Source organism: Lynx rufus, unplaced genomic scaffold (assembly GCF_022079265.1).
Source record: "Lynx rufus isolate CCGP_SWC_20201006 ecotype Redwood Valley unplaced genomic scaffold, mLynRuf1.p SCAF_5, whole genome shotgun sequence".
NCBI classification, from domain to species: domain Eukaryota; kingdom Metazoa; phylum Chordata; class Mammalia; order Carnivora; family Felidae; genus Lynx; species Lynx rufus.
Window position 1 is genome coordinate 89,593,120 of NW_025814867.1, and position 20,878 is coordinate 89,613,997.

A 20,878-nucleotide genomic window follows, 5' to 3' on the forward strand; every position below is an offset into this window, starting at 1 on the left:
GTGAGGTTTAGGAACCCTTTCAGGCTAAGGGTGGGCCCCGTGGGCTGCTTTGGTGTGGGTTCTGGGGGAGCAGAGGTGTGGGCTGAGCTCTGGACAGTGAGAGGGAGTCACTGGTTTCTGAGAACAGTCCTCTCCCAGGTGTGAGTATTGTCTCCCTGTCCTGTGAGCTCCTCCTTACCCTGGCCTTGTCACCGAAGCCAGGCCCCTGATCGCCCACGTACCAGCTCTTTCCAGAGGGCCCAACAGCCACTACCTGCTCTGTGGCCTTCCTCCCTCACCCCTGCCAGGGCCTCTCCCCTGACCCTGTGACTTCACCCCAGCTCTGCCCTCCTCAGTTCTCCTGAATTCTGTCCTCTGTGGAGGAAGGAAGCACCTAGTTCTGGTTCTCCTTGTAACTATTCGTCCTGAACTTTAAACCCATAACCCCCCCACACTTGGTAATAAAAGCACCTATTGTCCTTGGGACATTTCCACACAGCCTCTCTGAGTGATGTGCTCCTCCTCCCAGCTGCTCCTACTCCCTTGTGCACGTGTGTCCCTGACTTAGCTTGCCTTTCCTCCTTCCCACCAGGCACCGGCCAGGAGGCTTCCAGTGGGCTGCCCCTGCTGCCATCCGAAACACTTCAGGAGCTTCTTGGCTAAGGGCCCCACGAGCCCACAGGGAGGCAGACCTCCAGGACGTCTTGCCCTGTGCTCCCAGCCCAGTTGCCACAACAAACAGCAGAGGAGACGTTGGTGAGTGGGCAGGGTTCAGACTGTGCCGTTGACCATTCCTCCCCAGCCTACCCTGAGGAGATGACAGAGAGGGGATCTGGGCAGCCAGGGCAGAATAGTGCCCGCAAGGTGAGATGACACCTGGTCAGGTGCCCAGACAGCTGGGGGTGAAGCCAGCATGTCTTACTGAGCATTATCTGTTGACCCTGGCTTAGCTGGTCAGAATTCTAGAACTGGTGGAGTTGGTGGGAACTGTCATTGAAGCCAGCCAGGAAACAAGATTCGGTATCTGCTGGGTGCCCTGGTTTCTGCTAGAAACTGTTATGCTGCCAAACTGGTGCTCCGTCCTTCCAAATTGTCCACAGGCTTCTTCCTCCTGCTACTCCAGGAAGGTGCTCTGGTTAACTGCATTTGGTTTCGATTTTCCCTTTGACTCTCTGGTTCCTTAGCAAGAAGCCATCATTGGGGGTGGAGCACAGTTCAAATTCTGTGTTAATTGTGGAACCCATCTGTTCCAGGTCCGGACCAAGAGCTCCCACTGGCCCTGCTTCACAGACGTGATCATTGTCACTCTGGTCAGTGGGAAATCCCGTTGAGAGTAGGTGTAGAGTGAGTCTGCTCAACAAAAATGGTGCCTTTGTGGGCAGCTATACAGTGGTCAATATTCTCAATTATATTTCAAAAGTCTGGGTGATCTTTTGGGATACCATATGTGAAAGTTAGGGGTCGGGGTACATTGCTTTCGTAGCTTTAACTGGTGAGGAAGATGGGTTTCCTTCTGCTACCCTCTTCCCTCTTCTTGGGGTCTTGCGATTACAGTACTTGAGGGGTCCTCAGCCAGTGGCAGCCTGGGAAGTGGTCTGTTGACTCTCACTGTGAAGGAGGCTGATGGGGTCCTAACCAATTCGGTGAAGCAAAGCAAGTGAGAAGGAGGAGGGGGAAAGAGCAATCAGTGAAAAGAAGCATAGCCTGTGATTTTATAACACTGATTATTTCCCCCAAGGTTCTAAGGCTGCTTTGAAGTGTGGTTCCATCACTGAAGTGGGAGAATAGCTTCTTTCTTAAAAATTATTTTTACTTTATTTTTAAAAGATTTTTATTTTTTAAATGTTTATTTACTTGTTTTTGAGAGAGAGAGAGAGAGAGCGAGCGCGCAAGCAGGGGACGGGCAGACAGAGAGAGAATCCCAAGCAGACTCTGTGCTGTCACTGCAGAGCCCAGTGTGGGGCTTGAACTCACAAATGGTGAGATCATGTCCTGAGCCAAAATCAAGAGTTGAACACTTAACCAACCGAGCCACCCAGGTGCTCCAACTTCAGCTCAGGTCATGATCTCGTGGTGTGTGGGTTCCTGCCCCACATCAGGGTCTGTGCTGACAACTCAAGGCCTGAAACCTACTTCAGATTCTGTATCTCCCTCTCTCTCTCTGCCCATCCCCCATCATGCTCGCTCACTCACTCTCTCTCTCTCTCTCTCTCTCTAAAAAATAAATAAACATTAAAAAGAGAGAGAGAGAGAATACTCTTAGGCTGCTTTGGCAGACAAAACTAAATACATGGGTTCTGTCCTTTGGTTAAAAAAAAAAGATCTTGTAATTTTAAAGCAATTTTTAAAAAGTGATTATGAGGTTGGACTCTAAAGTGGCTGATGAAGGGAGAAAGCAGTGTCTTACTACTGCCTGAAGGAAAGTACAGAATGTATGGCTGAGATGGGGGGCATTATTTTAGGATTCAGGGAAGGCTGGATCAAAGTGAACACTGTGTATGCATGAGCATTGCTCCCTTGAGAGGCGAGCCCTAAGGCACTCTGACATTGTGAAGCAGCAGAAGCAGAAGATCAAAGGATGGAAAAATTAATGCAAGTCCTTTATTTTGAAGGCAGGTTTGCCTTGGCTAAAATCAGGATGAAGGTAGAGGCTCGGGTGCTGGGGAGAGGGCTGTGTAAGAAGCCCTTTCTGTGGAGTTACCCATTTTATGCTCAAGGCAGGGAAATTTGCAAGGAGAAAAAGAGGACAAATTTTCATTGGAAAAGCTAGAGCAGATGGGACTGTGGAAATCATCCAGTACTCTTTTCCCTGCACTGATGAGGAAAGGGGGCCCCTGAAGGAGAGCTGCAGCGACACACCTGGTTGGTGCAGAGTCAGGCTGGAACTTGGTGCTCTTCTCTGGAGTCCCTTCAAGTCTGAGCTGATGGGCTGCTCACAGATGATTCAGGCACCTTTAGCAAGATGCAAATGTTGCTTGACAGACTTCTCAGAAGGGCAAGTAACCTTTAGTTTCCTCCATACATTTTTTTCAGAGATGCCTGTGGAAAATCTCTTTTCTGAATTCCACACTCTTAATGAAGACATTCGTTCTGCTTTTGATAAAATAAATTTTGAACAATGAACTATGGTGCTATATTACATCAAAATGTATTTCCCTAGGCTTCATTGTAATTCTTCTTTTATACTGAAAGCACATGTAATTTAGAGAGCTTTATGTTGCTTGATATATAACTTGTAATTAAATGTAGGGTTTGATCATATTTCTTTAAAAGTTGGGCATTAGGGTCTTGATTAATATTGTAACATCCCTTATACTATGGTTTCTATGAGAACGTCAGCCTTCTTCCCAAGAAAAGAACATAATCTATGTCAATCTGGTTAACACTGATTTGATTAATGTATCAGACATACATTCATTCATTCATTCATTCATCATATAGTCCTTGAGTGATGAAGCAGGCAAAGTGCTTGCTCTCAGGTAGTTTTCCCTCTAGTGAGAGAGGAAGACATTAATGTCTGTCATTGATTTTAAAGTGCAGTGAAGAAAAGTAGTGCAGGGTAAGGGGATGGGAGGATTGGGACAGGGTTATTTTTCATAGGATCATCAAGTGGTCAGGGAGGGTCTCTTTGCCGAGGTGAGATGTCAGCAGAGGACAGAGTGAAGTGAGCGAGTGAGTCTTGAGATCTGGAGGAAGAACTCTATTCAAGGCAGAGAGACTGGCCACTGCTAAGGCCTTGAGGCAAGAGTGAACTTGATGTGGCCAGAGGAGCAGCAGGCAGGCCAGCCAGCTGTAGAGTGGAGGGTGAGGCCCAGTGTGATAGCAGGTGAGCTTGGAGCAATAGGCAGGGCTGGGTGAGGTAGGGCCTTACAGGCCATAGTAGAAGTTTGGATTTTAGTCTGTAGGTAACGGGTGGTCATTGGAGCATGCTGAGTAAGGGGAGTGACATGTCCAACTGCTGAATGGAGAACTGACTGGGGAAGCAGTGTGGAAACAGGGAGGCAGTTAGACCGCTGCAGGGGTCTAGGGTCATGATGCTGGTGGCTTGGATGGCTGGTGGCATGGGGTTGGTGACGTGTGATCAGAATGGAGGCAGAACCAGACAAAGGTAGGCAGGTGGATGATGGAGCCTTTGGTCTGGGTGGGAAGTGCTGCAGGAGGAGCACATTTGATGGGAGAAAGTTGAGAGTTCTTGTTACATCTTGTTAGATAAACCAGTGGGGATGTGGAGTAGGCAATTGGATGTAAAATTTTGGAGATTGGCAGAGAAGTTAGAATGGGAGATGGGTTTGGCAATCTCTGGCCTCTCACCACATATAAAGCCATGGGACTGGAGTTGATCCCCCGGGGGGTGAGCAGGCCATCACTTAGAGACCAGGAAGAGAGGGGAGGGTAGGAGGAAAGAGAGGAGAGTGCAACACCCCATCCAGAGAGAAGAGTGTCTCTCCAGATGGACGAGGTGACTGTGCCAGTGCAGCTGAAAGCATTAAATATATTACCAGCCTGAGAGTAGTGTCCTCTAGATGATTGCCTGGGTTTTTATGTGCTTGTGGGCCTTGTCTCCTCCATTGGACTGGGAACTCACCAAAGCCAGGGATTATCTCACTGTTCTCCTGCTTGCACTTGGAGCAACTTAAAGCTATGACTAAACCACCTACTGAGTGGACACTTACTTGTAGAAGCTGCTTAGAGAGTCATCCATCAACGGGACTGTGGGAACAGTGTTGATGAGGAAGGGGCAGAACGAGTCCTGCTCTTGGCAAAGAGGCCAGTGATATCCCAATTCTGAGTAGAAGGACTTGGGTGGCAAAGAAGACAGATGGGAAGAGCAGGAAGGAAGCAGGACTGTCAGATTCCTGATTTGGGGAGCGATCGGCCCCTTAAATGTAGTCATATAGTTCCCTGAAAAGTCAGGAACTCTTTGAATGGCTGTTGATTGATGCAGCAGTTGGATTCTTTACCTCTGTCTCTGCAAAATATGTGCATCTATCTATCTATCTATCTATCTATCTATCTATCTATCTTTCTGTGGCTTAAGAAGGATGGAGGAGCCTGTAATGACTTCCCTTGGAGGTACCTGATTCAGAACCAGCAGTTCAGGTCCTGACAAAGAGCAGAGTCCCAATGGGACCTGAGTCTGGACAGGAGTTCTGTGGTGGTGCTCGGGGGCTGTCATGGCCTCTTCTGTTGACTGGGTTCCATCTATCTGTATCTGTGGGGAGTAACTGGGCCTAAAAGTCTGGCCATCTCTGACTGGGGGTAGTGTCTGGGGTAGACCAGCCTCAAAGATCCCTAAGGGCTGGGCACACTAGGAGTTAATCTGCATAAGGAGAGAGATGAGTTTCCTGGCCATCAGGAGTCTGGGATAATAACTGGATTCTGTCTTGTTTCTTGTCTCTTATGTAGACATAATGAAACCAGAGGACTCATAGGATCATAGGAAAGCATAGGAATAGTTTCCGCTGGGACACTGTGAGAGCTTTGAAGAGATGGGAGGCCATCTTGATGAGACAGGACCAGAAGTTGAGAGTCCTCGACAGCATAAAGGAGACCCTGCTTGTGGAATGAGGGCAGATCCTTGGCCCTCCAGAGTTTAAGCTGGTAATAAGCCTGCAAGCCAAGGGTCCATCCCCTGGAGTTACCCTGGGAACCTAATAACTAAATTTTTCCAGGCGATCCTGATCATGGGGCTTGATAAAGCCCAAGCCTGCTGCTAAAACTATGTTAAGATAAAAGCTCTTTTTATTAATTTGATACCCATTAAAACCATCACAGATTAATTAATTTTCAAAAGAAAGAAAACTATGCCACAATTCTGCAAGTAACTTATGTCCAGATGTTGACATCTTGGGACAGCCTGTCATGCTTAAAAATATTGTAAGAAGTCTTTAGACAGTAAAACCTAAAAATAAAACCCCCAAAATTAAAAAGAAGAATAAGGGAAAAGCATTGTAGTTCAAGAGATTTATTGGTTTATTTATTTTTGAAAAGAATATAAAGTTAACAACTTAATACCAGATTCCAAGACCTAGGTATCCCCACTTTTGTAGTGGGGAGGGAAGGTAATTATAAAATGCAAGAAAGCACCCAAGGGAGAAAACTATAAAAATCACTGGAGACTTAGCTGACTAGCCAGTGGTTTCTACAAGCTAGAGTTAGTGAAGCGCATGAACCCTTGATGTGAACAAGTGGTGCAGGGGGCATGGGGAAGAGATCGTGTTTGATTAATTCATGGTGCCTGAGGAAGATTTGGAACCACTGACAACTTCCATATCTACCAGCCTCCCGTTAAGCCACCTGGGGTGAACTGAAATTGTAGTGGATGAGTTGAAATTGTATTCATAACATTATCCCTGACTGTTCTTTTCTCAGTGCCTGGGGTGAGTCTGGAGCACATTCATAGCAGTATTTCCGCCCTGTTGCCCCATTCATACAGCTGCCTGCTCAGATCTCAGCTTTCTCTGGGTTGCAGCTAGAGCGGTTCTGGGCCAGATTTCCAGGATGACATCCGTGGTGTCCTTACCTCTTCTTCTGAACTATGCCAGCTCGCGTCCTGCTGACCTCCAGCCGTGCCATATCCCTCGGATCAGGCATCCCCCACCTTTTGTGGGGTGATATGGTTGTTATGGAGAGGCCCACCTAGTGCTCTCAGTGGAGGGTGAGGAGAGAGTGACAAGCATCCTGGGATGGTGGCAGGACTTGCAGTTTCCTTGCCCACAAATGGAATGCAGGTAGAAGCTTGTCCAAAAGTTTATACAACACAAGCCCAGGGTCTGATACTGCGGGCAAGCATCTGGATTTAGGAGGGCCTGCTTGGTCAGGTGGGAGAAGTGAGTGACATGGGAGGAGAAACTGTGGTCTGTGCATTCCAGACACGGGGACTCAAAAGGGAGGTCTTCCCGCTCAACAGATGTTTCCCCTCTTTCAAACCAAAGCCTTGGAAGGACCTCAAATGAAGGGAACTTTAGATGAAAATCAAGAAGATGAAAATCAATAAAAATAGATAAGGAAAAAATAATAAAAATATTTTTCACTTACAATTTTTTTTTGAAGCAACTAAACATGGACAGAATGTGATGGGGTTGATGAGAGTCTAAGCTAAAGACTATAGGGAGAGTGTGTTTTGCTACCTTTTCTTTAGGTTATGGTTAATAACCATGGAGGGTGTGAGATTTCACCTGCATGCAAGCTAATGAGTTAGCTACGGTGTCATGAGACCTGTGGGTTAGGCATAAATGACTTTTTGATTCACAATGGTAACAGTGGCCTGGGTACCACCATTTTCTCACACTTGGTCTTTGAGCTTCAGTCCCAACAGGGTGATGCAGAGGGCCAGGTGGCACCTGTGCACATGGGAGAGAGAAATCTTGAACTTAGGGAACTCAAATCTTGTATAATGGACAGTAAGTGTACGTGTGCCTTTGCTCCAAAGGCGTACACGATCTCGCTTGTTTACGACATAGGTATCCTTGAAAAGATAGTCTGGAACAAGGTCACTCCATGCTTCTACTTGGAAGATGTGCAGAACTGAGAAAGAACCATGAAGAATGGCTCCCACATGCTGCATCGATAGAGAGGGAAAGGAAGCTGGTGTTACCACCTCCTTGTTACTCACCAGGCAGTGAGCAGGAGACCTCGTTCTTTACCTCATCAGAGCTCAGAGGTGGTACTGTTGTTAGATCAGTAAGGAGCTGGTGAGTAATGGGACTGAGACATCCAGCTGCAGGATTTATGTAGGTATTACCTACTTCTTATATGCAAAGCATCGTGTTAAAAAATAGCTAGAGCTTAGTCAGATGTTTATTGGCTCGCAGTTCTTTTTTTTTTTTAATTTTTTTTCAACATTTTTCATTTATTTTTGGGACAGAGAGAGACAGAGCATGAACGGGGGAGGGGCAGAGAGAGAGGGAGACACAGAATCGGAAACAGGCTCCAGGCTCTGAGCCATCAGCCCAGAGCCCGACGCGGGGCTCGAACTCACAGACCGCAAGATCGTGACCTGGCTGAAGTCGGACGCTTAACCGACTGCGCCACCCAGGCGCCCCCTGGCTCGCAGTTCTAAGGGCTGTCTATGCATTGTGTAATTCTCATAACTAAGATTATCAGGTGCTGCTGAGGAAACTGTGGGGGACACTGAGGCACAGTGAGTTGATGGGGCTAGGATTCAAACCTGCATGTTTAGCCACTCTACTCCACTGTTCTTTCTTCAGCCCTCAGGGTCACACAGGGAAGGTCATGGTGAAACTAGCATATGCACTGAGGATGTGGAAGGGTTTGGAAACCATGCCGCGTAGGAATAGTGGAAGGGCCAAGGGTGTTTCGTCTACAGAAGGATAAAGGATAAATGGTGACTGTCTTCAAATATTTGTAGGCATGTCTTGTAGGCATGTACTCTTCATGACCCCGGGGGGCAGAATGGGGTCCAGTTAGGAGGAGGCATATCATCCCTCAGCCTGCAATGGAATAGGCTGCTTGTGAGTGTGGGAACTTCTTGAAGGATTTTCTGGGAGATTGCCTTTTGGGATGCCGTGGGTGGGATCTGTCAATGGCCCCTCAGTAAGCACCTTTGTTTCTATTCTCTACAGGAGCTAGGTGATGGAGGAGGAGGTTTCTAGTGAGATATTCTAGACCTTTCCTAAGAGAGCAGGCCCAGCTGAACACAGTGACCCAAACTCCCTCCCCTGCCATCCCTTTCTGTCCCCTTTCTAAGAATTCTCTACTGTCAGGCATGCCCAGAGGGAGTTCCTGCATGGATGAGGCTGTGTCCTAAATGGGGACTCCAGCCCACCGTAAGGGGCTGGAGAAGTCCATCTCAGCTGTAGGCCTGCTCTGTCTCATGAAGGGACCCACCAGGATCTTGGCTCAGTCCTGCCTCTAACTCTGATGGGTTTGGTTCCATCCCTCTCTGAGCCTGTAATCACCAGCCTCCAGGCTTGACCAGGCTCTAGCAAGTAGCCTCACACACACCAGACCCACTGTTGCCCAGTTTGGGACAGAACAGGATTCCTATACTGGGTGGGAGGTTGAATTATGACATCTCTGTGGTCTCTTAACTGTATCTGTGGTTCTGTGATTCACCCTTCCTTTCTTTGTCAACAGCCCATGCTTTAAAAAGCAAGTGGGAACAAGTGGTTGGATCCAGTACTCCTCTGTAAGGACCTGGCTGTGACCCAGTGGTCACTCTCTGGTCTTAGGCAGCTCCAGTCCTGAGCAGAGCAGGTCTGGTTCAAGTGCAGGTCCAGGGAGGCACTTGGGGAGATGGTGAGGAATGAATGGTGGCAACTGCTTTAATGGCATCTGTTGCACTCAGCCAGAAATGTCTTCTTTTGGAAGCTAAAGACTCCCTCAATATGGTCTCAATTAGCCTGTGCATATCTTTAAAATAATTACATTTTCATCAAAGCGTTTTTGAGAGTGATGTTTAGCCCAGTGTAAAGGGCATGATCAGGATTTGATCCTGAAATAATGTCTCTGCTATCCCAGATGTCAGGAGTAACTAAAAATATACTCATAACTCAGAGGAATTCTTGGTTTATTGGACCCATCTCCTCTTCCTCTTAACCTCCCTCCAGAAAGTGAGAGGGTGATGAAGTGAGCCAAAATTCTTTAATTATCCAGTCTGCTGACATTATTTTATCTGCATCACTGATATTAAATTTGTACAGCATTCCATTTCAGTCACAGAGCTAGGAGCAGCCTCTGCAAACGCGGGCCTTTGTCCTTCTGCTGGTTGTGGCCAATGTTCTGCTTTCCAGTCCACCCCACCCTCCCTCAGACTTCTTAAATTCCAGAGCTTTCTGTGGCACCGGAAATTATCTGTCTGTGGAATGTCCATACTTCAGGAAAGTCCCTGAACTGTGTATCCCAATTCTGCTTCCCCCAACTCATCTTGGCCATTTGTGGTTAGGTTTTGGCATGCGCCTATCATTGGAGAAAGCTGGGTTTGGCGGGAGCATTTCATCGTGTTTCTATTATTGACATCAACGCAATTTCATCGTTTCCTATCATTGATATCCATGGAGAAGGAAGGGAAAGTGTGGCTAGTTTTTTTTTTTTTTTTCTTCTTCTTCTTCCTTCATGTACAAATTTAATTTTCCCTGTTATATCCTTAACTTTTCTGGCCAGTCAGATGCATCTTTGATTTCAGTTTGGTTCTCTGGGCTGTGACCTTTCCATCTGGCTTCATGGTAACACACTCAGCTGGTTTACTTAGCACCTGGTTGATGCTACTCTTACTGCTACAACCGGGTCACATTTATTGAGGGCTGCTGGATGCCAAGCACTCGCTGAGGGCTCCAGTCCTCACAGCCTCTTGAGGCAAGTACTATTACCGTCCTCTCCATTGTCAAGTAAGGACACAGAGATTCAAGAATTGGCTGAAGATCCTGCAGCAGGGCTAGGGTTGGAAGCCAGGCAGCTGGCTGACTTCACCGCGCCTCCCCCCCACCCCGCCCCACTAACTGCCTCCCGGCCCTCCGCTGTGCACGAAACCAGTGTCCCCACTAACCCTCCAGGAAGTGTTCCTGTCTTTCTAAAACTCTGTCCTCAGCAAATGTTTAATGAGAACTGAGTGTGCAGGCCATTCTGCCATGGAGATGCAAAGATCTACAGACGTGATTCCCACCCTCCCCCCACAACCTCTCAGACACTGTGGCCAGACAGAGCCTGAGCTCTGCTAAGGGGCCATATTTTCTGTCAGCTTATCCCTGGTGCCGCCATCAGCAGAAATGCCTGGTAGCACTTACCTGGGCCCACACTGCTTGTGGTGAGCCCTCACAGACATTTCCCTGACCAGAGCCAGCATTGTGGCTGGACCAGACCTTGTGGTCCTTATTACAAGATAAGACCTTAGCAACAAGCATCAGGGAACTTGGAAAAGACAGGGGTTATTACTTATGTATGAGTCCTAGAGGGTACATGGCATGCCTGGGGCCACACAGCGAGGTCATGGCGAGAGAGCGAGAGCTGTCTTGGGGTTCTGCTTTTCTGGGGCCAAAGGTGGGGGCCTAGGGTCTCCCAGGATCACTCTTTATTGGTAAATTTAAAATCTAAGAGTGGGAATTAAAGTGTGGGAAGGGAAAGGTCAAAGGACCAGTGGTTTAAGTCAACCACAGCTCTCTAAAAAGCGAACTTGGAGGGTGGGGCGACTTGGCTCTTCATCTAGCATGTAGCTGGCGGTGTGCTTGTTTGAGACGAATGTCTTTGAAGTGGATGCTTCAGTAACCAAAAGCTTAACGTCAGGACCTTACATTACAGTCAGAAAAGCTGTCGGGTGCTTTTGCCAACGGTGCCTTTGTGGCATTCACTGCTGTTTCCAGGGTTGGTTAAGTATCTGACTTCTGCTCAGGTCATGATCTCTTGGTCTGTGAGTTTGAGCCCCACGTCAGGCTCTGCACTAGCAGCTCAGAGCCTGGAGCCTACTTCAGATTTTGTGTCTCCCTCTCTCTCTGCCCCTCCCCAACTGATGCTCTGTGTCTGTCTCTCTCTCTCAAAAATAAGTAAACATTTAAAAAAGTGATGAACAAACTACCAATTAAACAAAGCTGTGGGCATTTTTACAAATGAATGAGAGAATATTTTAATTACCAAAAAGGTAATTAGATTGAAGGATGGCCTGTTAAACTATGTACATTGAGTGTATGCAAAACCATGCACCATCCTTGTTTTCATATTTTCTCACAGATTCGTGGGAACTTGGTCCTGGATAGGTGCCTGTGACCCCATGTTATAGATCCTGCTAGATCTAGGCCTCAGAGCGGTGGGACTTTGAGATTAGAGTAGGACTCAGCTGCATGGAAAAGACTGCCCATGCCATTCCAGAACTACCTGTACTGGCAACATTGTATAGGAGAGGGCAGAAGGCCTTTAGGTTTTGCTTGATAACAACAGTGGTCTTGAACTTCATGACTCCTTCCAGTTGGATCCTTTCCCGTCTTGCTCAACATTTGCCTCACTTCCCAAGCCTTGCCTAACTTGGTTGGATATCTAAGTGCACATCCCTCCAAACTGTGCAGGAATCCCTAGACCTGGCCCTTGCTTAAGGCCTGGCACTAGATCAAGGAGCTCAAGCTCAAACTGGAGCTGAAGAAGGAGAGAAAAATATTTAGGGGGCCATGAACCAGCCCAGGTAGTAGGCTGACATGAATCAAGAGGACCCAGATGCAAAAGCCATAAAAATTTCATGCACTTTGACTCAGTAATTGAAATTCTTAAAATATATCTTGGGGAAATAATCTAGACTGAAGGAAAAGTTATATGCATGAAACTGTGACTTGTGAGGTCATCTGTTTTTAGTGAAATTGGAAGCAACCTAAATGGTAAATAACAGGGGCACGACTGGGTAAATTATGGTTCATCCACTTGGCAGAATATTGCAAAGTCATTAAAAATGAGACTTATAAAGAGTGTTCCATAACCAGGAAAAAGTTTGTGGCTTAGCCTGAAGAAAAGTATGAAAATGAAGGCATTGATACTATATAAATATAATTAAAAAAATTTTTTTTAAGGTTTATTCATTTCTCAGAGACAGAGTATGAGTGGGGGAGGGGGAGAGAGAGAGAGAGAGAGAGAGAGAGAGAGAATCTGAAACAGGCTTCAGTCTCCCAGCTGTCAGCACAGATCCTGATGCGGGGCTTGAACTCATGGGCCATGAGATCATGACCTGAGCCGAAGTCGGACGCTTAACCGACTGAGCCACCCAGGTGCCCCTATATAAATATAATTTTGATTTGAAAGGTACATATATAGAAAAAAACCCAGGAGAAATGTACATGAAAAATGATAGTATTTGTGTCAGGAAAAAAGTCATCTGTAACCTTTTCCACAACTAGACTTTAGCAGATACTGTTTATGAACAATGACAAAAGAGTCTGGAAGAGGGGGACTGGAGTGAGTTCAAAGTTCATGCAGGGAGTCAGCAATCAAGACACTGTCTAGAAGAGGGGGAAGGACACATATGAGAACATGTCCAAATATAACCCAGTGTGTGAAATAACGTAACTGTTTCCTGAACTGAAGGCAGGTGAAGCATGAATAGGGTGAATGTGGCCAAGGAAGACGTCTGTGAAGTCACGTCTCACATGTAGACTAGGAAGACTGTGGAAGGATGGGAGTGGCCACACATTCATCCTGGTTCCCCTAGACAGTCCTGGCAAAAGGATTAATAGGATCCCTTTTCATTGTCAAAAGAGTCCTGGTTTGGATAATCTGTCACATGGTCACCTTAGATGTTGAAAAGGAAGGAGAAGGCCACTCTAGGTTGATGATAATTGTTCTGCTGGTCACCTCAAGCACTTAAGAGTGAATGGATTAAGATTCCCTGATGCTGAAGGCTAATCAGGGTGGTTATTCCCAAGCTTCCCCACCTGTAGCTGGAATTTGTATTTTGCTTTGGCCAGGAACTCCTCTCTCCTTGATTCCTTCTTCACCCATCCCACAGATCTGGTGCATGACTATTAAAATTTTCAGTGAGCAGAAGCAGTGCAAGTAGATAATTTGCCAGCCGAGCCTTCCCCTGTTTGTGTACCTGGGAGCATTTCTCCTCAGAGATGTTCTTGACTTTTAATAGAAAAGCTCATGTATGGCTAGTGCAGAAATAAGTTCAAATGGCAGAAGATGATAACTTTAAGCAGATCGGGGCTTGGCCTGGGGTGGGCTCTGTTTACCTCTTGGTGTCTACCCTCTGTTCTGTTGCCCCTGTCAAGGCAGGCTTATGGGGAAGCCCATTGCTGTGCAGAGCACCAAGCTGACCAGCTGCGATTCAGCCTGGAAGCCAAGCCTAGGTTTGGGTTGCAGGAAAAATGGGGTTGGGTTGTGGAGGAGGCCTCCTCCCCTGTGCCCACAGGAGAACTAGTGTGACCCTGAGTGCCCCAAGATGCCTGCCTGCGACAGAAGAGGCAAAGGACCTTCTTTAGGCAGCATCTCTTACAGACAGTCTCAGCCCAGAGGTGTTCCAGACCACAGAGGAGCCAGACAGATGCCCTCACTTTGTACATGAACAAACAGATAAATGCTTTGGGGATTGCCTAAGTGAAGAAATGGCTGGGCCTTTTGTGAATCTTTTGTCCTGCTGTTTGGTTGAGGAATACAAGTGGTGAGTGTGGGGACAAGCTCCCTTTGACTTTTTTTGGACTTAAGCCCGAAGTTACCTTTTAGCACGTGAATACTATTTTAACTCTCCGGTTAAGACCTAAGGGGAAAGAAAAACATGGCCTCACTTGAGAGAGAGAGGTTTGCTTTGGAGGCCAGGATATACATACTTGACAGGAACCTTCCGAGGTCAGCTAAGAGAGGACCCCTGAGCAAGCAGGTGTTCGTGCCAAATCCCAGCTCCCCGGAGTGGCCTGGTGGGAGAACCTGACCTTTCCATGGGGGAGAAAGTACCATTGTGAAGACTTAAACTGAAACCGGTGTAAACAAGACGGCGCTGATCTTTCTCTCGTTTCATTTTATCTATGCCACAGGGAGCAGGTCCCATTAAAAGCAAAGTCCGATTTTTCACCTGGGCCCAGAAACCAAGAGGGACAAGCCATTAGAGAGGTAGCACCCAGCCCTGACCAATAGCTGTGAGGCAGAGCAAAGTTGATGGCAAGTTCTTGAGTATCTCATGTCTTGAATCTCCCGACATCAGGTCCTGGGCTCTGGGAAGTCCTAGGGACTGCTTTCTCCAAGAAAAGTGACACAGCACACCGGGTAATGCTGAAACACCAGACTAAGAGCAAAAACTGATTCTCTGCATTACACGTTAATGGTAAGAGCTCCAGATGACAGCAGTTTGTTAAATGTTCTATAACTATGAGAAATGGAGGTTAGTAATTAGAAGTGCACTGGTAACTGAGTGGCTATATTTGGTACGGATAAGCACTCAGGAAGCTCTGTTTTGGGCTTAATCAGCCATGGCTGGAGAGGCCAAGCTGGTTGGTGGCTGTGCTCACTGGATAGAAGCTTACCTGAGGTGCTTAGAAGAAAATGCTCTAACAACTAGAATGGGTGTTTGCAGGGAGGCAGAGAGCATACTTCTCTTCAGAGTCCTGTGCCAATCTTGTTCCTGTGGGGCAGAGAACATTTAACACCCAGCAGATGTCGGGGCCATGTTCCCCTCTAGGCTGATGCTGAGAAACTGCTGCTTTTGTGTCGGCGGAGTGTCCCGCACAGGGTGTAGAATTGTTGGGTCCAGGAGTGGAAAGCCATGAAGGGTTTTAGGGCCTGTGAACAGGCCATTGCCTCACTAGCTATTTTGTTTCCAACCCCACTTTCCTAGTCCCTGTGGTTCTATTGTCTTTTGCTAATCTGGCCTCTTCAATAGGATTCCAGACCCTATGTCCTCGAGGTCCCCCAGCTAATACTTGGTGGTGGCCTGTTGATCTTCCTGTTGCCTTGCACTTCCTTCCCTGGTAGCTGATGTGGGGAAGGGCTTTCCCCCTGCATGTGAGTGTCCCTGTTCCTGAGGGAGGGTTGGCAGAGAGAGATGCTCTCTCCTCCCCACTGAGAGACAGTTGAGCTGACACCTCTGAGCAGAGGTTCCTCTCTTCGGAAGGTCAGTTACAGTTTGCTATGTTCCTGCTGACACACTGCCAGTGTAAACCTGAGATTGGGGTTCAGAGAGGCCCAGGCCTGGCAAACACCAGTGCCAGACCCGAGGATGCCCCATCCACCTGTGTTGCTCAGACTGCACTCTTCACCCAGAACTCTCCACCTCAATGGAGAAGGAAAGGCAGGGCAGGGGTGGGGAGGACAGCCAGGGTGTGAGGGAGGGAGATCATGGGAGCAAATGGAGGCCACTGGCAGTGAGTCAGAAGGAAGGCGTGTGTTCTCACTCTTCCCGCAGTGTTTATGTCACCATATTGGGAGGATGTAGTGTCTAACACGCTGTGTTGAACCTCTCATCTTATTTATGCTTGTGGTGGTCATTGTAGGTGCTCAGAAACACACAGCGGTGTGTATGTGGACAGGCTGTGTGCATTTTAACCCTTAAGTGGATGTTCTTCTCTGTTGGGAGCACAAACTTGATGAACCTGGCTTGGTTGGCCCAGATGATCAACATGTGGCCCTGATAACATAAATGTTCTAAGTAGTCAAGAGGGAGTTGATTGTGTCAGCGTGTCTTTGTCCAGCCATGGAACAGACTTTGTAAGACAAACATCCGGGGCCTAAGAAGTTGGGATCTGGAAGAAGATTCTTATAGATGTGAACCACAGGAATGAATGAACTTCTGGAATTTCCTTGCTGAGAGGGGTGTGCATGCTTGTGGCTGTGGCTTTTGGCTACTGTATATACGTTCTGCTTCCTGGTGCACAAGACTTACCTAATTACTAGCAGACTAGCTCATCACTTCAGAACCAGAAGTGACTGGCTACTGTCACACAAGTTCCCTTAACACGCTCATCCAGGTCCCTGAGGAATAGTTAAGGATAGCTTGTCTGAGCTGCTGTCCGCAGACCAAAGTATGTGAGGGCCCCACAGGTGCTTGGCTCACAAGAGGCAGACAAGGTGTGCACATCATATTATAAATTATGTTCATCTGTATATACAGATAATACACATCCAGGAGAAATGTTAGAGGTCTTCTAACCCCAGAGAGGTTAGGACACTTTTCCAGGAGCCACTGTTAGCAGGTCCTGTCCCTGAAATTTGGTGGCTCTAGCCTTATGCCAGCCCTTCTCTCCGGATTTTGGTTTTCTTAACTATAAACTGAGAAGGTGACCAAATGTCCCCCTGTGTCTGGGACTGTGTGCAATCTAGTGGCAGAACCAGGACAAGACACCAGGACCTTGGACTCCAGCTACCTCCCAGGTCCTCCCCATGGCATCTTTAAACACTATGTGACACTGTTACCAAGGGTCTGAACCTTGGTGCCAGAGACCTGGGTTCAAAGCCAACTGATAGAAGTAGCTGTTATTGTTAGTTCTGCGACCTTGGATGTATTGCTCAACTCCTGAGTCTTCTCTTCAAAATGAAAATAATATCTATCTTACAGAGTTGCTTTGAAAATGGAAGTTAACTAGGTAAAACCCTCACTATGGTAGCTGGCCCCCAGGATGCATTCAATTAAATAGGTTATTTTTGTTTGTAACAGTAGATAGTGTGCATCACTTCATTTGTCCGGACCTGAGGTTTCCTTTCTGTGAAACAGTAGTGTTGGACTGGACCCGTGCTTCTCTGACTTTGCTGTCCCCAAGGGAAGTGGAGAAAGAGCACGTGCTCAGTGACAGGGGCTTGGGGCGTAGTCTGAAGAAGCTTATGGAAAGCATCACATTTCTTTGAAGTCCTAGATTTATTTGTAAATCTACTTATCGTTGTCATTTTATACAATAATGTGAATGCATTATTGCTTTTATTGTCTTAATATAAAAATGCTTCCCTCACATCTTTGAGTATAGTTGATGTTCTGGAATGAGATGGCCTCGAGTATCCCCAGAGGGCACAGAGCGATACGCCCGTGGGGATGGAGGTGGGATTGTATCATTTCCAAGATCCCTCCCAGCTCCAGCATCCCATGTTCCTGGGGTAAGTGGTACCTAGGAATCCTGAAGGAACCTCAGATGGGCAGGCTCCCCTATGCCCCTGCCCCTAGTGGGACGGGGCAGTGTGAGGTAGGGGTGGAAGCAGCAGAAGGGAGGGAGAAGATGCAGCCTCTGGAAGTGAAAGACGAAGAAGGCTGGAGGAGCAGGGCTGTGTCTGAGCCTGACTTTTGGCCCGTGGGCTGATAAACCTGGCCGGTTTGGGTTGGCAGCCCTCCACCACCCCAGGTAAGTTGCAGGAAACACTAAGCCATTGTTTCTCATCTCCAGCTGGAAGCTGTCCAGGGCATGGGCCCTCATATCATGGAAGGGTGGGTGAGGGCAAGGGGTGAACTGCATGTGGAAACATAGGGCTTGCCACACTGCCAAAGCATCCTCCTGGCAGTGCTGATGTGGCATCCAAAGGCAAGGTCTGGGGTTGTGCCCAGCCAATGGGAGGAGAGTGGAGGCGAGCCTGGAAAAGAGCAGCAGGCTTTGGGGGAGAACACAGATTTCTGGCCTGTGAATGGGAAGAGAGAGCATCTGGGCAGGGGTGTGGAAGACAGATGTGCATGGACTCTCTCAGGCATGAGGGATTGAAATGAAGTCACCTATTTGTTTAGGACAAGTATAGGGGCTTTCCCTGGGCAAGGGATTGACTGCATTAGTCAAATTTGTACCCATCAGATAGCATTCCAATGAATCTAAGAGAATATCACAAAAGTTGTTACACTGGAAATGTCCTGTTGGGCATGGTATTTATTATAATAATAAGATTTAACATATCTAGATGAATTCTTCCTGAGCACGTTACCAAATAGAGCTAGGATTTGGTGTTAAGAAGGATTGGATTCCACTTCTGCTTTGTTATGACCTCAGGCAAGCCACTCTGTCTTAGAACCTCAGATTTCCCATCAATAAATGGGGTTATAATATATTTCAGTATATTGTGACGTTCTGGATTGGGAAATCATTTTGTAAGTTATCAATAGCATAATGTTAATTTGTGTAAGTTTATTTATTTTTGAGAGTGAGAGAGTACATGCATGCTTGAGCAGGGGAGGGGCAGAGAGAGAGAGAGAGAAAATCCCAAGCAGGCTCCTGGCTGTCAGCGTGGAGCCCAGTGCGGGGCTTGATCTCATGAACCATGAGACCTGACCTGAGCCGAAATCAGGAGTCGGATGTTTAACCAACTGAGCCACACAGGCGCCCCTGATGTTAATTGCAAATAAAAACCCTCTTGGCAGCATTAACAAACAGCATTGCTATCTTCTAGGCCCTCCACAACCTTGTCTTAATGAGTTTAAGGATTGTGACTCTCTAAACTTCTCTTGATTGAAATCATCCTTTGTAACTCAAAAACATCCCTTTTTCAGATGAGTTTCCCTGCTCTTAGACATGCATTATCATCTCCCCACTTCTAGTTTAGCTCTGTACTGCAGGGCTCACCTGCCCAGATAGCCCTGGACTGTTCTCTGTGCCATACCAACCTCAGAGATCCCTCTACCTGTCTTTGAAGATATATTGGTTCACTCTGGGACCCAGTTACTTCATCTGTAAAATAAGGGGAAAAGGTGGTTGGACTAGATGATTTAGGTCCTCTTCCAGCCCTCGTGTTCTGTGATCCAGCCATATTCCAGAGTGCTTATAGTAAGCCAGAATTTGGGAAGATGAGAGCAATGCATATTGCCTAGCCGATGACAACTGATAAAAATAAATCAGTATTCAAATATGCATTAGTATTCTACTCTTTGCAAGAGGGCAATATTTGCAGCAATATTTAAAATAAATTAGAACATCTAAATGAAATGTGATCTCTTATTCTTCATAATAATTGTTTCATCAATTGATAAATAATTATCAATTATTTGATAATTATGAAATATTTATATTTGAGGGAGGGATTGCTGCGTGTGAGGCATTGTTAGAAGTACTTTGCATATTATAGTTACAAAGTATTGGGTATTCCAAGTATATACTCCGTGTTAGAAGTCACTTGAAGTCACTTCTAATTTCTTTAGAGCCCTACAAAACAGGTTTACAGACAGAGAAATTGAGGTTTAGAGAGATTAAGTAAATTGCCCAAGGTCATTTAGCTACTAAGTGGCAGAGGCAGGTTCAAGTCCGGGCATTTTTGTCTGACTACAGGTCCTGTGATGACCTGTGATGAGACCCCTCACTGGACTCCATTGGCTGGCTGTCACTACCTAGCTTGCTCTTAAACTGCCCATCTGTTGTTACCCGTGTCTTAGGACTGGTGGTTATGGCAGCTGTGTTTTTGATTCAGTGTCTGAATTGGTCCTTTCTGTCTAGCAGAGGCAGCCGGCCTAAAAACTGTGTGGGGAAAACCCCACTGGAATTAGCACACTCCCTCCTCTGGCGTGTTGGAGACACCCAGCCTTGGCTCCCTCCTCATTCTGCTTCCCTCGCACCTGCCCTCTGGTCTCCCTGCTAGTCAAGGGTGGCAGGAACACTAGAAATCCCTAACAGTTTGCCAGGCCTTTGGCTTCAGCCAGAGGAGACACAATGTGTTGGTGGGAGTAATTGGAAAACAGCTGTACACTCGAATTTAGCGTTGGGGCCCATGGGAGCTGACGCATCAGGTTGGCTCATGCCTCATTTTCCTATGCTGTGTCACAAGGGAGAGAATTTGCAAGAGAAGTGTCCCCAGGCCTCTAAGTAAGGAAAGCTTGCATGAAGCACGCACATGCTAGAACCAGATGCACTGCCCTGGGCCCCAGGAGGTCCAGCAGGGGCTATGGACAGCTTGTGGCTAGAGATGAGCTTCAAACCCTGCCCTGGTTCTTATCAGCATGCCACATCTCCGCAGCCCCTCCTGCTGGTGGGGCTTCCTGCTGCTGCCCTTGTCCTTGGAAGACACTGTTCTAGCCCAATGCCTGAGGCTCTCGCACCAAAAGGCGGGGCTCCCACAAAGTGGCCCTCCTCATTCTGTCTCCTCAGATCGGTCTGTCCTCAAATCAGCCTGACGTTAGTCCAACCACAGAGCTATTTTCCCAGGAGAAACAGGCCTGGGGATGCTGGCAGCTCCCCTAAACCGTGAGGAGAGGAGCAGGGACTGGGTTCAGCAGCCAGGCCTGGGCAGGCTATGCTCACCCTCATGTATATCTGTGTTCTTAGAATCTACAGGCCCTCCCAGCACAGCGTCCTCTAGGCCTGTCCCTTCAGATCTCTGTCACACCGCAGCTCCCTGCAGAAAGCAGAGAGGTAACATGTGCTTTAGGCTGACTCAGAAAGAAGGGGTGGGGCATGCCAGTCTGGAGCTCAATCAGCTGTTCAGAGCCCCCTCTAGGGCAAGGAGCGGTCAACAACATCATGAGGCTCACTTCCTTCCTGGGCCTTCTTTTTCAGAGCTTTTCTGGACTTCTCTGAAGATCAGGAGA

The 20,878-nt window shown here is 47.4% G+C and overlaps 1 protein-coding gene across 1 annotated transcript in view; it reads left to right on the forward strand.

Moving 5' to 3' along the window:
- The first annotated feature begins 630 nt into the window (after window positions 1–630).
- The window catches only part of MYLK (myosin light chain kinase), a 211,298-nt gene continuing 191,050 nt past the window's right edge, over window positions 631–20,878 (forward strand). Inside the window, exon 1 of the mRNA XM_047099178.1 lies at window positions 631–735. The gene's annotated coding sequence lies outside the window, so the exon portion shown is untranslated. The remainder of the gene's footprint in view (window positions 736–20,878) is intronic.